Below are 18629 nucleotides of genomic sequence, written 5' to 3'. Positions count from 1 at the left end.
TGTTTGATCGACACAAAATGATTAATTAGGAACATAGAATTAACTTCAATGAGCCAAGACACCCAAAGGGCCAGTGTCCAGATCTGGGTTGAGAACTACTCGAACCGCCTCCTTGGAGTCCGAATAGATACAAACAGAAGAAACTCCCACCTGGAGACAAAGATCCATACCACAACGAATAGCCAAAATTTCAGCTGCAAGGACACTACCTGGATTACATATGATAAGAGCATGGGCACCTATTGTTACTCCTCGTGAATCTCTAATTATCGCTCCAACACTGAATTTATTACGCCTGGTATCAAACCCCGCATCCACATCTAGTCGAAATAAGTTAGGGAGAGGCGGCTTCCATAAATGATCTGCTGAGATTTGTGAAGCAGTCACTGATATAGCACACTTTAATCTAAAGTTGCGAACCGAATCTAGAAATGCATAAATCCAATCCACTCTAAATTTCATGCTCTTACCCTCGACATCGTGTTTACGAATACAAGTTTCACGCCAAATCGCCCAGCAAAGTGTCACAAACAATTCGAATTCCTCCTGGTTAAAGCTCTTTGACACATATAAAGCACAATCAAGAAAGGAAGCATCACGATGTTTTTTCAGACAGTACCAAAATGAACTATTTTTCCAAACATCCTTAATAGCCAAACAGAAAAGAAGACAATGACTAGTAGATGTATAATGAAAATTGAACAGCGAGCATGACCCATGGGTTGGAATATGATGAGAGAGCAAAATAACCTCAGTCGGAATAATGTCTCTGGAAGCTTTCCACATAAATATACGAACTTTCGGTGGTAATCTGAGTTTCCAAATCTTCCGCCACCAAGTGCCAAGAGGCTGCCGAGAATTAAAAGGTGGAGTTTCTCAGCTTCCAGTCTCCAAATGGTACTCATATTTAACCGAATATTTTCCATTTTTGCTCCCAGACCAAAATCGTATATCATCACAGCCCTGTCGGTGAAGCGGAATATTGAGGATAGCATCAATCTCATGTATAGGAAAGCATTGCCTAACCATAGACTCGTTCCATGTCCCCGTTCCAGAAATAAAGTGCGACACTCGAAGTTGATTCTCTCTAGAATGATGTAAACTGCTATGAAAGGATGAAATCGTCGGGATCCAAGGGTCTGCAAATGCCCGAATACTCTGACCATTCCCTACTCGCCAACACAACCCCCTCTGAATAATTTCTCTACTCCACAACATCGATCGCCAAACTATGATGGATTTGAGCCCACTCCTGCCTGCATAATATCTGAATTTTTAAAATACCTGCCTTTGAGAACTCGGGCCACCAAAGAATTGGGTGACTGAATGACTCTCCAAATTTGTTTTGCTGACAAGGATTTGTTGAAAGCTACCAAACTTCGAAAGCCCATACCTCCCACACTCTTGGGTTTAGATAAATGTTTCCAATTCATCCAATGCATGCCCTTGTTACCACTAGCATCTTTGCACCAAAATCGTGCACAAATTTGTTCCACTGCCTTACAAATAGAAACAGGTATTTTGAAGCATGACATCGCATAGGAAGGAATAGCTTGCAAAATTGATTTTATAAGCACATCCCTTCCTCCCGTAGAAAAAAGTCGATTGCTCCAGGATTTTATTTTTTGCTCAACCCGTTCCCTCAAATAACCAAATTGTAATCGCTTCCTGCGCACTGAGAATGTCGGTAATCCCAAATAAATATCATGGCCGTGCACCATCGGTACATCCATAACATCCATAATATCAGTTATTGTGTGTGAACATGTGCTTGGACTAAAAGTAAGAGCAGATTTATCAAAATTTACCACTTGGCCGGATGCATTCTCATACAGATTAAGACAGTTCCGAACTTGTATACTGTCCTCACGAGTCGCCTTGAAGAATATCAGATTATCATCTGCAAAAAATAAATGAGAGATTACAGGACATGTATTTGCAATTCTAACTCCCCGGATCAAATTTTGTTCCACTGCCTTAGCGAAGAGGTGTGACAATCCTTGAGCACATAACACAAATAAATATGGAGAGAGGGGATCCCCTTGTCTCAAACCCCTGGATGGTTTGAGCATACCAAATATAGAATGATTAATACGGAAAGAGTAAGTCACAGAAGTCACACATCTCATGATTAGCTTGACCCATTGTTCTGCAAACCCCAATTTAATCATCATATTCTGCAAGAAAATCCATTCTACCCTATCATAAGCTTTACTCATATCCAGTTTGAGAGCTGCATAGCATGTCTTAGCCTTTCGGTTGGAACGAATCCAATGCATACATTCAAAGCCCACAATAACATTATCAAGAATAAGTCTATCGGGAATGAACACACTTTGAAAATGATCAATTACCTTATCCAAGACAGGTCTGAATCTATTTGTGATAGCTCAAGACACGATTTTATAACATGTATTGCACAAGATGATAGGTCGAAAATCCTTTAATGACAGCGGTTCTTCAATTTTTGGGATAAGAGTAATAAGTGTGGCATTCCAATCAAAAAGATCTTTTTGCTCATTGAGAATAAGCAAAGTAGCCTGAGTGACGTCATACCGATCAGTGGCCAAAACTTTTGATAAAAGAGGGCTGTGAATCCATCAAGACCTGGAGCCTTAGAAGGATGCATATCGAAAACTGCTCTACGAACTTCATCAGCTGTGAAAGGTGCACAAAGAGTTTCATTCATTTGGTCTCCTATGACTGGTTCGGAACAATCCAACACTTTTGCAATATCCTCAGAAGATGGATTGGAAGAGTTGAAAAGATTGCGAAAATAATTTTCAGTAATATTTTTCAAGTCTTTAAAATCAGAACACCAATCTCCATTCTTGTTCAGTAATCCCTTAATAAGATTTCTCTTTTGACGCTTAGATGCTGAAGCATGAAAGAATTTAGTGTTGCGATCACCGGACTGTAACCAATTAACCCGAGCACGTTGATTCCAATGTAGTTCTTCCTGGTCCGATAGTCGTTCAATCCTTCTCTCCATCTCGTCGATACGATCATGATTATTTTGAATGTGGTCAGAAGTTATTAAACTATCCAGCTCCTTATGCAGCTCACGTAATGTTCGACCAATATGATCAAATTTAGTCTCTGCCCAAGTAGAAAGTGTCCTGCTGCATCTGTAGAGTCGTTGAGGTAGAGAATAATCTCCTTGAGAGCCTTCCCAACTATTGGTAACAATGGTTGTAAAATCCTCTTCCAAAAACCACTTGTGCTCAAAAGTAAAACGCTTCGGGGAAATGTGTAAATGAAATGATGAAACCGGTATCAATTGTACTGTAACTGGTCTATGGTCAGAACCGAAGAAACCTAAGTTCTCCACTACAGCCTCAGGGAATGTTGAATGCCACCCATAATTATATATATACCGATCAAGCCGTGCGAAAATCAAGGCATCACCCTTTCGTCTGTTACACCAAGTGAATCTGGGAAGAAGTGCTTGTTGAAGTGCCCATATTCGCTACCTAGTCACCCAATATTTTGTGGTCATTACCAGGTCATATGTACTTTGAGTAGTTAATTGTTTGTTCTTTGTTGAAGTATCGTTTGGTTTGTTTATTTTTCACTGCTGAATAAGAGTTTTATTGGGAAAAAAATTTGAAAAAACAAGATTCAAATTTAATTGATATTTAATTAATTTAAGAAATAATAACATATATTTCCAAGATAAAATTAATATCTCCAACGAATACTCATACGACTATCTCAGTAAAAAAAAAAGAAGAAATACTACTAAATGCAGAAATTGACTATATATTTGAGACAACCGAAAAAAGAAAACACAGACTATATATTCAGGACGGATGCGTAACATGTGTCTTTGTTTCTGTTGCCTCGAGTGCAATGTTTATCGATTAAGTTGTATGTCCTTGATATCATTTATATTGCCACCTTAACTTTTCTTTTTCAGTTTGATTCAAATTCTCACTTGTGATCGACGAGCCTTCACGAGTTGACATACTGGTTCGTAGGTGTTAGAGTAGATGCCCTGTAAATCAACTGTAGACTAGAGATTTTATTGACACAGTTGTAATAAACAATCTTTATTTTAATATAATTCATTATTTCATGGTTTGTTATTTCTTTATCTGTATACACATGTGAACAACATAGATCAATACCTTGATTATACTTCAATACAAATGAATCGTAAATTCGATGTTGAAACTCATTTGTAAACATCGTATGATCTAAATTCGTTCCTAGTCGATTCAGCCGCCTAAAACATGGATGAAGGTCGCTTGAAGGAAGGAGTTCTTGAAGAAAGAACTAAATTCCTCTCTTCTCTCTCTCAAATATTTCGGCCATCCTCTCTTGAAAAAGAGGTTGGGCCGCCTCTCGATTTTTAATCTCCAACATTGAAACTTCTTCCAAATATTCTAGTGCTATTTGGAAGAGGAATGAATCTTCTAGTTGTGGACTTGATTCGAAGATTGAAGGAAGGAGTTCTTGAAGAAAGTTCGTGTAGGAAATACATCAAGAACTATCTCCGCTAATCCCGGAATAGTTGGAGCCTTGTGAATCATTCACCAAAGGTAAAAGTTTTAAACATCCTATGTATGTTTAACTATTAAAACCATACGAGTGCTCAAACAATTATTTTGTTTGTCAAAATAAAATACAAATTTTAAAACTTCCGCTATGTTTTGGGCACGAGAAAACCGAGATCCAACAGTGGTATCAGAGCCAAGTTTTTTCTAAATTGTATGGTTTTTTATATTGAATATTTGTTTTTAACCACTCAAAAAACAATTTTCAGAAAATTTTAGCACCATAAAATTTTTATTTTTATTAGAAAAAAAATTCGGATCTGCTCGGAACTGTTCTGGGTAGACCGCGTGCAGCTTCCGCACGCTGGCGGCGCACTGCGCAGTGCAGCGTTGCGCGCACAGGACTCCTGCCACTGCCCGAAATGTTCAGGCAGCGGGCGGGTAGCGCAGCGTTGCGCGCACAGGACTCCTGCCACTGCCCGAAATGTTCAGGCAGCGGGCGGGTAGCGCAGCCGTCTGCCCGGGAGTGTCTCGGGCATCGTGCTGGGTAATGGGCTTGAATTGTTTGGGCATAGGGTGCGATTTTCTGATTTTTCAAAACTTTGGATTATTGATATTTTATGAAAATTAGTTTAATTTATCTTCTGAAAAATTAATTTTTGGAAAATTAATAATTTTTTTGTAAAATAAATAATTAGAATATGATTTTAATTATTTATGGTAAAAGTGAGTTTTACAAGAAATCAATTATTATTGAATTAATTTGATATTAAATAAAGGTGTTTATTTAATTTATTAAATTCTTTAATAATTGTGGTGGTTAGTAATAAAATTATTAGATACATGATTATCAGTTAATTAAATTTGTTTAATTAATTTATGTTAATATTTGATATTAAATGCATGAAGGATGATCGAGAGTCTTGACCAATGTGTTAGGTGTATGTTAGGATATTTTACTGTTTTATTCATTTTGTTAATATTTGATATTATTAAAGTGGGACTGGTTTATGGCTCCTTCCCACCACATGAGATGTATCACTTATGTGTCATGACTATTTAAATGTAATTATTAGAAATAGTGGGAGATCAAGACTGGAAGATAGTGGCCCCCATGCACAAGGTGAAGACATGTAAAATATTTGAAGCTCTTGTAATAAGTTGCATTTGCATCCTTGCATTCACCTAGGTTTTTGGGCCTGGATCCATGTATGGCTCACATGGATCTAATAGTTTTGGCGATTGATAATCCTTATTTATTGTTGAATGTCATATTATGATATATATGCGATATATAGTAGTATGTATGTATGTATATTATTAAATAATATAGTTGCATGAATCAGGCAAACGTACAAACTCGTGACACACGATTTTCAATTAAAATGATGAGACAATTTTAAAATTAAAATCTCTCATTTTGAATAAGATTCAAAATTAATATCAAACCACAAAAGTAAAAATTAAAAGAGTTAAATTTATTCTTGCCTTCCATCAATCGTGGTTACATGTTGATCGCTACCCGCGAACAGTGTCTGACTCATATTATTGGGGAGGCCTGGACGCCGGAAAGCTGTGACTTCCACTGGACATATGATGTCAATTGAGTGGAACTCCCATGACTTCGGCTCATATTATTGGGGGGACTCATGACGACCGTCTACTACAATTCAATATTGATGGTTCGGTTTGACACGTCAAAATAAACAACGTCATATTATTGGGTCCTTATTAAACGTGAGGCAAAACACGCGGAGATTGCATAAGAATGCAATTGGATTCTACCTTATAGAAATTATAATTGACTGATATTATTCGGGATTATAATTGGCTAATTGAACTCTACGTGCCCACTAAGGAAATACGATTTCCCTTTTCCATCAGAGGGTGGTGGAAATGTCAAAATAGTTAGAGAAAAATTTATAAAATAAAAATCCATATTTTATATCTTAAAATTATTTTAAAATAATCAGCAATCATTATTCTGTTTCCATATCAGTATATTTTCGATTTCGTCACGTAATCCATTTATATTATTAACAAGTTAACTGAATCTAATTTTCAAGACTGGTTGGAAAAATTGTTCTGAATTCGGAGAAAATGACATACACACTAATGTCAGTCCTGCTGAACTGACAAATAATGCAAGATGGTAGAACCATAGTATGGAAGCTAAAGTGTAACAAGCTCGCTTCTATGTCAAATGAACTGTATGGATAATTTGAGGAAATGTTGGATCTGCTGACATTCGAATGTATGTGCAAGATTTGCATGGTGCATGAAACTCATATGATGATGCACACCACTTTCAAGGAGCTCATGACTACACGCATGCAAGATGGAGCTTTGGCCCATGAGCGTGGTGTACATATGACTGGGCTTATTGAGAATGTGGCGGGCCTGGAATACGTGATTCCTAACGAGTTAATTGATAAAATCAATTTATTGTCATTCTCTTCCTCATTTGACGGGTTTATGGTCAAATTCAATTTGAATAAGATTGATGATAGCCTTGAAGAGCTATGCAATATACTTATGACTCATGAGATCACTATAAAACAGGAAATTGTTGTTTTTCTAATGGGACTTTCGTCAGGACGAAAAATAGCCCACAAAGTAAGGGAAAGAAATGCTCTGCTCCTCACAAGAAAAACAAACCTAATAAGAGGCAAACTCTGAAGGACACTTAAAGGGCCTACAATGCCCAATAAGTCAGAACATATTTATTTCACTGCAAGAAGTTTGGACATAAGAAATTATATGCGTCAGAAATGTTCTGGAAATGATAAAAGAATGTCCAAGTGAACATGATTTCAATAACAAACAAAAGAAGTTAGATGATCGAAATCCCGCACAAATATGGCACGCTAGACTAGGTCACATTTCCGAAAGAAGGATGCACAAACTAGTGGTAGAAGGCAAGTTTGACTAGTCAGATGTAAATTCTCTACCTACTTGTGAGTCCTGTCTAAAAGAAAAAATGACCAAGGCTCCCTTTAAGGGAAACGTGGAACGTGCACAGTCTACTGATTTGATCCACACAGACGTTTGTGGCCCGCTAAGTGTTAGAACAAAATATGAGCAATCCTACTTCATTACTTTTACTGATGACTATTCGAGATATAGGTATGTCTATTTGATGAGACACAAATCTAAAGATTTTTAAAAGTTCAAATAATTCAGATCAGATGTAGAAAAACAATTAGACAGAAGTATTAAGACACTTCGATCTGATCGAGGTGGAGAATACTTGAGTGATGAATTTTTGGATTATCTAAAAGGGAATGAGATTATATCACAGTGGACTCCACCTGCAACAACACAATTGAATGATGTTTTTGAACGTCGTAATCGAACTTTGATGGACATTGTTCGATCTATGATTGGATTCACTGAATTGCCTATATCGTTTTGTGGTTTTGCACTTGAAACTGCGGCAATGTTTTTGAATAATGTTAATACAAAGACAGTGGATAAAACACCATATGAGATATGGATGTGAAAAACTCTCAAATATTCTTACTTAAGAATATGAGGATGTCATGCTTACGTGAAGCAGACAGTGAGAGACAAATTGGATAATAGATTCACTTTGTACTACTTTGTAAGATATCCAAAGAATTCTGTTGGATATTATTTCTATCATCCCAATGAAGCAAAAGTGTTTGTTTCAAGAAATGTCACCTTTTTGGAAAATGAATTTCTATTAGAAAGAAAAGGTAAGATGATAGAACTTGAAAAATTCAAGATATTCCCTCAATTGTAGAAGTTGAACCTAATCCCCAACAACCAGTAGTTGAAGTACAAGCTCTAGAAGGTCTGATAGGGTTATTAGACCACCTGCAAGATATACGCTTCTTCATGAACAAAGCCACAATGAGCCTTGTGTTGGATGTGTTCCAATGAATTTCAAAAAAGCAATATCTGATACTGATCCAACCAAATGGCTTGAAGCCATGCAATCTGAAACTCTATGTATTCAAACCAAGTCTGGACATTGCTGGATCCACCTGAGGGAATAGTTCCCAGAGGATGCAAATGGATCTACAAAAGAAAGCTTGGGGCGGATGGGAATGTATTGACCTTCCAAGCAAGACTGGTTGCAAAAGGTTATACTCAAAGGCAAGGAATTGACTATGAGGAAACTTTTTCATAAGTTGCTATGTTTAAGTCCATTAGAATACTACTAGCCATAGCAGCATGGTATGACTATGAGATATGACAAATGGATGTAAATCTGCATTCCTCAATTGTGGGGACCCGGGCTCTAACTCGACTATCTTTGGGATTAATTGGATCTTTGCTAGAAAATGTGGGTCATAAAAAAAATTTCTTTTAACAACATGAACTAGTGTATATAAATCATACACAAATGATACCTTCATTTTATTTTCAACAAAGTAGGTACATGTCTTGTTCCATTACAATCATACAAACTAGAGTTTATAACACACTACATATCAAATGTAAACACTACTAGTTCATCTGCTACGCCCGTGATCACCACGCTATCTCGATCTCTCATCTTGGTCTCGACCCTGATCCTGTCCCACCTGTTGTCATGCACACATACAGACACAACAACAGCCGGAAACTCCGGTGAGAACAAATCCTAGTATAAAACATGTTATACATGCATATACACAATATAAATCATGAACATACAATCAATAGCAATATGTTCCCCAGTCTATGAAACATAATCAAAATAAGCATGCAACTTAAGTCAAACTCATATCTTTGACTCGACTCTTATCTAAATATAGGATCCCGGTGTGAATAAGACGTAACAAGTCTCCCACCTACTCTCCCAATCGTGGTGGCGGTACGTCTTATTCCTAGACTTCGATCCTGTCTGTATCGAATATCTACAATCGGAGTCGATCTTCTCCTATGCTTCGATACCACCGAACATCTAGAAATTTTGGCAAATCTGCCAATGACTCTCCTATCTCAATGCGTGAAAATAAATCAAGATAAAGCACAGGCATAGCAAGGTATAGAAATCTAGTATGTGATTTTGAGAAACTCGAATCAAATCTAATTCGAGTTGTATCTTCCTGAATCAACATGAATTATACCTTTCGTGTCGTAGTCTCGATTGTACAAGTCGAAGTCTTGAAATTTCGATGTCCAATATGTCAATACCAATCTGAAATGACAAATATACAATGTACCATACTAACCTCTAATACAAAGTCATACATTTACGGATCAATATTCAATCTCGGTACATTTCGACGGCATAACAGCGTAATCTTGCGATACCGGTCAACTCAACCAACAATAATCAGTCACAATAACTCACAATCTTTATCATAAACACCTATCAATGCTGAAATCTGCATATCTCAAATTCGATATATGCTGAAAATTAATAACAATAGCATACAATGTCCGTTCTACGATCCGGTTGCGAATATCATTTCACCATAATCATAAGAACACATGATAGTAATCAAAATCTGATTTCTCCAATTATCTCACTTCAAAACATGCTGAAATGTAATAATACTTACGTCCTTTAGAAGCTGGTGATGAGAGGAACACGAATCTAGTCTCGGATTGAAAATCGGATGGTGAGATCTTGTGCAAGCTAATTTCTAAGCTAGGAGCATTCTTGAGGTTTTCATGGGAGTTATTTTGGTAGTCTGCTGAAAAAATGCTGAAGAATGAAGACTCAGCACTTATATTGCATGGCAAGGGACACATGGTTTATTTTTCAAGTTGCACGTCGCACCGCAGGTGCGCTCACTCTTATACCGCGGGTGCGCGGAGCATACTGGATCATATCCAAACTTTCAGAAGAACGACCGCGAGTGCGCTGGCTCTTGCACCGCGGGTGCGCTCCTGTCTCGGTGCATCCACCGCATGTGCGCTCTTGTTCTTACCGCGGGTGCATTCAAGCTACTGTAAACCTTCAACATTTCATGAGAAACGATCGCGGGTGCACTATCTTTTGAACCGCGGGTGCACTGTCTCTGCTGTCCCAACAACATATTTTGCAACTAGAATCGAATCGCAACATCGCTTCTTCGGCCTTCGATAAATACATCAAATCATGCATTAATAATTGCTGATTACCAACTCACATCTCGGGCATTACATCAATGGAGACATCAAAGAAGATATTTATATGTCTCAACCTGAGGGATAAACATCAGTAGGAAGTGAGCATAATGTATGCAAACTTCAGATATCAATATATGGTCTCAAGCAGGCGTCAAGGAGTTGGAACCTCATATTTGATAGCACTATCAAAGAATTTGGTTTTGCTAAAAATCCCAAGGAACCATGCGTGTACAAGAAAGTTAGTGGAGTGCGGTGACATTCCTAATACTTTATGTTGATGATATCCTGCTCATTGGGAATGATGTAGGATTACTGCAATCAACTAAAGTATGGTTAGCAAGTAAATTATTCATTAAAGACATGGGTGAAGAATCATATATATTAGGAATACAAATCTATATAGATAGATCAAAGATGATGTTTGAGCTAACCTAAGCCACTTATATCGATACCATTCTGAAGCGATTCTCTATGGAAGAGTCCAAGAGAGGATAATTACAAATATGTCATGGTGTTACCCTATCTAAAGCTATGTGTCCCAAAAATGATGAAGAGATAGAGATGATGACACGTATTCTATATGCGTCAGCCATTGGTAGTATCATGTATGGTATGATATCGACGCGTCCTGATGTTGCTTACGCTCTGAGTGTTACAAGCAGATATCAGGCGAACCCTGGTCAAATGTATTGGAAGGCCATGAAAGATATTCTTAAGTACTTGAGAAGGACTAAGAACTTGTTCATGGTTTATGATGGTGGAGAATTGAAATTGGAAGGCTACACTGATTCTAGCTTCTAATGTGACGTAGAGTATTCAAAATCGACCTCTGGCTTTGTATTCATGCTAAATGGTGCAACTGTCTCTTGGAAAAATTCCAAGCAAGACACCGTTGCGGATTCCACTACTGAAGCTGAATACATTGCTACATCTGCTGCATCCAAAGAGGAAGTTTGGATGAGGAATTTTGTCCAAGAGTTCGGCGTTATTTCAAATGGAGTTGATCCAGTCCCGGTGTACTGCGACAACACTGGTGCCATTGCGCAAGAAAAGGAACCAAGGTCTCATCAGCGATCCAAACATATACTGAGGAAGTTCCACATCATACGGGAGATTGTGGGAAGAGGAGACATATCAGTCGAAAGAGTCTCCTCTGCAGATAACGTTACTGATCCACATACAAAGCCCTTGTCAGGACCATTGTTTGAGAAGCATCGCGAAGCAATGGGATTAAAGTTATGGGTTGTTGGCTCTAGGGCAAGTGGGAGATTGTTAGATTAGATGCCCTGCAAGCCAAAGGTTGGCTAGGGAATTTATTGACTCAAGTGTAATAAACAATCTTTATTTTAATATAATTTAACTTTTTATGATCTTGTTTTATTTTATCTGTATACTCATGCAATCAACATATATAAAGTCTTTGATTATACTTTAATACAAATAAATCGTAACTCGATGTTGAAACTCATTTGTAAACACTGTATAATCTAAATTCGTTCCTAGTCGATTCAGCCGCCTAAAACATGGATAAAGGTCGCTTGAGCTTAGGGGTGTTCATTAAACGGTTTACACCGAAAAAAACCGATCGGACCATAATTTTCGGTTTTTTTGGTTCGGTTTAAACGATTTTTGGGTCGGTTATGATTTTTATTTTTTGTACTTTCGGTTTTTCGGTTCGATTATCGGTTTTGAAAATTTAAAACCGAAAAAAATCGAATCGACCATTTAAAATATAATAAATAATAAAATAATTAATATAAGTAATTTCATTAGGTTTACAATTTTATCGCCTTGCCTTTCTTCTAAACTTTTCACCTTCCACTCCAATCTCTCTCCAGCCGACTCTGCTACAGTGCTACCATATCAAATATCAAAGTTCTTGGCTTCTTTGTTGTTTTATTCTTAAAATATTGAAACATGAGTATGGAGTTTTTTGTTGTATTAATGAATATGTCATAGTTCGAATTAAATGCTCTGGAGTTTCAAACTGATTTCTGCTTATATTTTGGAAATACCTGGTGTGGAAGCTATCTTTTTTGTCATTTTTTTTTTTTTTGAAGAAAATCATGTTAGAGAAGGTGTATTTTTTCTTGTTTGGGGTTTGAAGGCTCGTTTAGCTATGATATTGTTCAACAAATGTGATAAAAACAGGTTAAAAAAATCAACTGAAATTTGATTGTGGTTTTTTATTATATTTTTTTAAACTACAACTTCATTTATAACTTAATTTATTACACAAACCGTAATAACCGACCGTAATAACCAAACCGTAATACAAAAAAACCAAACCCGACCGAATTAAAATGGTTTGGTTTAGGATTGGCATTCGAAAAATCGTAAATCAAAAAACGAAACCGAAGTTTATTAAAACCGAACCAAACCGACCGTTGCACACCCCTACTTGAGCTCGAGACTAGAATCTGTAATGTTGTGTACTGCGTTTCTTGGTAAGGGCATAGAGATGTCCAAACATGCAGATGAGTAGTCATATGATGATTATACCGAACAACCCTTCATCGGACTTTCCAAGTGGTTATCATTCATCGAGAGGATAAGTCGGTGGTTATGATTGTACACCATTAGTCCTTATGACCGGGAAAACATTGAGGCTCTAATGTTAGGGATGTGCTTTGACTAGTTTATCGATTCCAGGAGAGTCATCAGGTGGTAAGATCGGGTACAGTTGCGACACATGTAGGAGCCAGTGCATTGTAGTTGGGAATTCATCGCTCACCTACGGGTGTGGATATCCTATGTGATCTGATGAAATAACAGTGCATGAAATCTGTGGCTAGAGTATGAGATATACGTTAGAGAAAGAGTTCTCCAATAGTACATGCGATGCCACTATTTATATGTGTCACATAGTTATTGAATTAATACTGCAACCCTCGATGAACCAATAGTTGCAGTTTTGATCGGGATATATGAGATGAAGGGACCGTACTGTACGTTAATCATAATCGACTGGTTCTTGCAGGCACTAATCAGTGATACCTAGGGAATCATGGGGCGATACTACTAGACGCTCTTACCATAATCCGATGGGTTTAATTAGAAATATGATTTCTGACATTCTCATGATCAATTGTTGATACATAGAAGGTGGCCAATTAAAGGATTATGTCCTGAATCACAAAGAGTTTCGAATCCACGGCTAATTGTATCCCTGAACTATTGAGGGTCACACAAGCATTAGATCATTTGTTCCCGTTGAAAGAATAAATTCAAGAAGTTGAATTTATATTATGAAATATAAAATTCCAGGAGTTGAATTTATGATAATTAAATTTTGAGAAAATAAATTCAAAGAATTGAATTTATGAGATAGTAAATTCAAGAAGTTGGATTTATGAAATTTGGAGAGAATAAATTCAAGGAGTTGAATTCATAAAATTTGAGGATTTAATTTATTAAACTCAAAAGTTGAGTTCATTACATATTAAATTAAATATAGTGGGAAGTATGTTTAATGGGCTTGTAGGAGTACAAGTCCAACATACTAAATAATTAAAGTTCTTAATGGACTATGATTAATTAATTAAACTAGTTGGACTAGTCCAATTAATTAATCAAGCGCATTAATGTTAATTATGAATATTAGGTCATGATTTGATTATAAAAAAGAGTAAGTGAGTCATAACCCTGGCCTCCAAGAGACCATAATTTTCGAAAATTCCTCTCCTCTCTCTCTCAAATATTTCGGCCATCCTCTCTTGAAAAAGGGGTTGAATCGCCTCTCGATTTTTAATCTCCAACGTTGAAACTTCTTCCAAGTATTTTAGTGTTATTTGGAAGAAGAACAAATATTCTAGTCGTGGACCTGATTCGAAAATTGAAAGAAGGAGTTCTTGAAGAAAGTTTGTAGAAAATACACCAAGAGCTATCTCCGCTAATCCCGAAATAGTTGGAGCCTTGTAAATCATTCACCAAATGTAAAAGTTTTAAACATCTTATGTATGTTTAGTTATTAAAATCATAAGAGTGATCAAATAATTATTTTGATTGTCAAAATAAAATAAAAATTTCAATACTTCCCTTGCGTTTTTGGCACGAAAAACCGAGAACCAACAGTAGGTTCATTATATATAGAATCTGTTACACGAAAATTTAGAAGTAATTTTAAAACATGCATTTTCATTATTATATCCTAACCCTAAAACCTCTTTCTAAAAAACATTTTATTTTTAAGTCATAGTATCTATATCAAAATTGGCCCTTCAATTCGGTTGAAAATCGAAATGATGGACCGCACACTAATATATCAACACGTTCTCTTCATATATTGCTCACATACTTGGTGATATGTTGATTAGGGATTATATCATGCATTAAGTAACATATCTTTGAACTTCATGGAGATTCTTGAAATGCCGAAATTTGACCCTCAGACGATAATTATCAAAGATATACAATATTTAAAGGAACTTAAATTAAGCTAGAGATAAAAATTGCATAGTTTTAAGGTCAGAAATAATAGCCCAATATTAGATTTTATAGATAGAGTAGCAAGAGAACCAATTGTATAAAACGTGGACATTTTATTCATTTTTTTCTCGTTTCACCATCAATGAAATTAAATCAAGAAATTAGCTCAACAAGAACCCACACTATATCTATTCACTTCACCTTTATAGGTTCTGTGACAAGCCCAAATCCAAAAGGAAACAATGGATCATAGTGCTCATCGCCGACGTTCATCGGAAGCTGATCGACAGTTTTGAACCACGTACGAGGTAGTTTTCCTGTAAAACCATAGTCACCATATAAAACATCAGCAACACCTTGTCCTTCCGTGCCTGGAATCCATGCAGCTACAAGCGCATCAATTTGATCAAGATATGGTTGAATCACTACCGGACGACCGGTAATCAGAATGACAACACATTTCGCAGCAGCACAAACGTTTTAATTGTTCTCGGCCCCGGCTCAGGAAGTGTCAAGTTGAAGCTATCTCCAACTACTTCTGAATACGGCAGTTCTCCGACCACAACAATGGCATATGAGAACTTGTGCCTTCTTATGTAACCAGTATGAGGTTCTTCTTTGAAGATTATCTCGGTATCAGGATGAACAGTGTTTTTTATTGCTGTGAGAATTGTGGTACCTGATGAACGCAAAGGCCATTCAGAGATGATTACACGTTTTTGTAACGATCCGAATCTCTGTTGCAGACATCGGTACGAGTGATGGTAGACTAGAGTTGAATTCCGGACTTACCAGTTGTTAGGTTGCCACTTTTTCCTTGCCATTTAATAGTCCAACCGCCGCACTGGTAACCGAGATTGTTGGCATGAGTTCCTGCAACAAGTATCTTTGATGCCTTTCTAGGCAGTGGCATTAATGGCTTGCCTGCAGATTCACCATTCTTTAGCAGCACAAGAGATTTCCTCACAGCTTCTCTCGCTAGTTCTCTATGCTTCTATTGAAGTTAGGCCATAACAAATGTATTCGAGTTATTATCCTTGTATTAAAAGCTATAGACATAAGAACAAAATGTATTTGTTGTTCAGAATCCGGCTAAAATAAATTTTGAACCAACCTGGCTTCCCAAGTACTTGGCCATGCTATAATCGGCCAGTGGGTTTTCGAACAAACCCATTGTAAACTTTACCCTTAAAATCCGTTTCACAGCATCATAGATTCGAGTGATGGGAATAAAGTTATTTTTAACCAAATATGTTACCCCATCAATGAATTCTGTATAATTAAATGGACCCATAACCTGAAAATGACGCCACCAAAAAAATCGAAAATGGGGAAGATAGATTATATGAAATTATTCAAAATAAATAAATAAGCTCAACCAACCATGTCAATGCCAGCACCAACTCCTTCAAGAATCGAATATGTATAATTTGCATGGGGTGGAGAAGTAATTTGGTCAATACCCATATAATCAGATATCACAAATCCCTGAAATTTGCTTTCTTGAAATCAAAACAAACAAACAAAAAAAAAAAACCAAAAAAAATCCCTATTGAGTCTTTCTTGAAGAACACATTCATACTTACTCTGAAGTTTAGTGTATTCTTAAGAAATCCTGTGATAAGATCACGGTTAGCATGCATCTTTACCCCATTCAAACTCGAGTAGGAAACCATGATAGTTGCTACTCCTTTAATAACTGAAAAATAATACGGCGGCATATGTATGCTAAGCATTCCATGTTTGCTAATCTCCGTATTGTTACCATTTATGCCCTTAGTTGTTCCACCATCACCAACATAGTGTTTGGCACAGGCTGCGACCTTTGTTCTATACCCAAGTACAAAGTTGCTTCAATGGTAGAAAAACTTATCAAATGAAACTATATAATACAGTAGATGATCGGGCGCTTACTTTTCAGCAACATATGGAACACCCTTCCGAGAGTTAGCCGGTATATCTCCTTGAAGTCCCGGTATAATCTCAGTCATTTCTTGAACAATCTTAGGATCTTCACTATAGCTCTCATAGCACCTGCCCCATCTTGGATCTCTGCATACCTACAAGTAGTAAACCATTGCAATTTTATACATCGACCAGATAAATTATGCAAGTTCAAAAGTTAATTTAGCTAAAACATATTGGAACTACGCTTGTTACCGCAATGCAAGGAGCAAAAGTGTAAGGAATTCCGGTTGCTCTCAGTTCAAGGGCAGTTGCAGCACCAATTTTCTTGACCAGTTCAGGATCTCTGTGAAGAAACAGATGATTTAGCAGTTTCAACAAATTGGCTCCAAGTTACATTCACTTGCCTGGTAGCTCCAAGGCCGACATTATGTGGGAAAATTGTGGCTTTATAAGCAGTGTTGTGGCCATGAATTGCGTCAATCCCATAAATCATGGGTCTTTAAGGCGTGTCAATAGCGATCCTTTCTGAATCTCGTTCACCATATCCACCCATCTTTCAGGAGATGCGCGTGGAGCTGGGGCGCTACCTCCACTACTCAAGACACTCCCTGTTACCAAGTAAGAGAAGGCATTAAACAAGCACGAAACAACATAAATCATGAAATTCTAAAATTCTACATGCAACTTTTACAAAAATTCAAACTTCATCCATCTTGTTCCAGCTCGGCTCCTCGACTAAATTTCCTAGGTCCGCCTCCCGATTGATGCATACCTATGAAGTAATTCTTCATGACCTTAGCCGATGCCACAGTACGTTCGAGTTGCACCATTTGGCCAATCTTCTCCTCTAGGGTCATTCTTTTCATCAAATCCTTGATTCTTCGATTTAGCGGCCTTTTCGGGTCGGTGTATAATTTGTATTCTGCATCTACAATGAGCTCCAAGCAATAAAATACCAGAAGCAGAATCAAGAAAACAGAGCCCTTCCCCATTTTGCCTCAATACTGCCTACATTGAGGAAACAGTACAAATGGGAAACTCGTTCAAATCAAGCTTCAACGTAAAACGTGAAGGGACATTACATAAATCGAGATAATAAGCATACAAATGATTAAATGCAACCAATTTCAACAATTCCCCACAATTCACTTGAACCATTAAACATTTAAATCTTCCCATGTCATTCAAAAAAAAATTTTCGAAAAAGTTGAAAAGAAATGCAGGATTCCTTGTCCAATAATAAACTAACCAGTGGTAGGAGTGTGAGTCAAATTCTTTGGCCCAAGAATACAACACGGTGTTTCTCCAAGAATGACCAAAAATAGAGTTCATGCATCTATGGTGGTTCTCCAAAGTTTAATGGAACTAGGCTTGAGAGAAGGCAGCAGAATTTCTGTAAAATATCCTGAAAATGAAGAATTTAGAGTGAGAAATTGGAGGGGCTGACACCATAGGAGTAGCACAGGAAATTTGAGTTTAATTTGCTGTTTAGCTTCTACAATTTTTTTGTCTTGGCATGATGGCAAGTGGAAAGAATGTCTCATGTTTCGGGTGTGAGAAAGTGCACCGAACGACCGCCAAAGTGTGGTCCAACCGTGAAAATTACACACACATGGAAGTAGGAAAATTTTAAATTTTTTATCTATATTTTGATTCAAAATTTTGGAAATTTTTTTTGTTTTATTTTTCGATTTTTGTAATCTATATTATTAAATTTCAATT

At 37.0% G+C, this 18629-nt stretch overlaps 1 pseudogene; it reads right to left on the bottom strand.

Moving 5' to 3' along the window:
• Nucleotides 1-15092: 15092 nt before the first annotated feature.
• On the bottom strand, nt 15093-18424 carry LOC142505196 (uncharacterized; annotated as a pseudogene).
• Nucleotides 18425-18629: the final 205 nt, after the last annotated feature.

Source organism: Primulina tabacum, chromosome 10 (genome assembly GCF_025594145.1).
Source record: "Primulina tabacum isolate GXHZ01 chromosome 10, ASM2559414v2, whole genome shotgun sequence".
NCBI lineage: Eukaryota > Viridiplantae > Streptophyta > Magnoliopsida > Lamiales > Gesneriaceae > Primulina > Primulina tabacum.
Note: the sequence above shows the minus strand (reverse complement) of the source record. Positions and strands in the feature narration are given on the sequence as shown.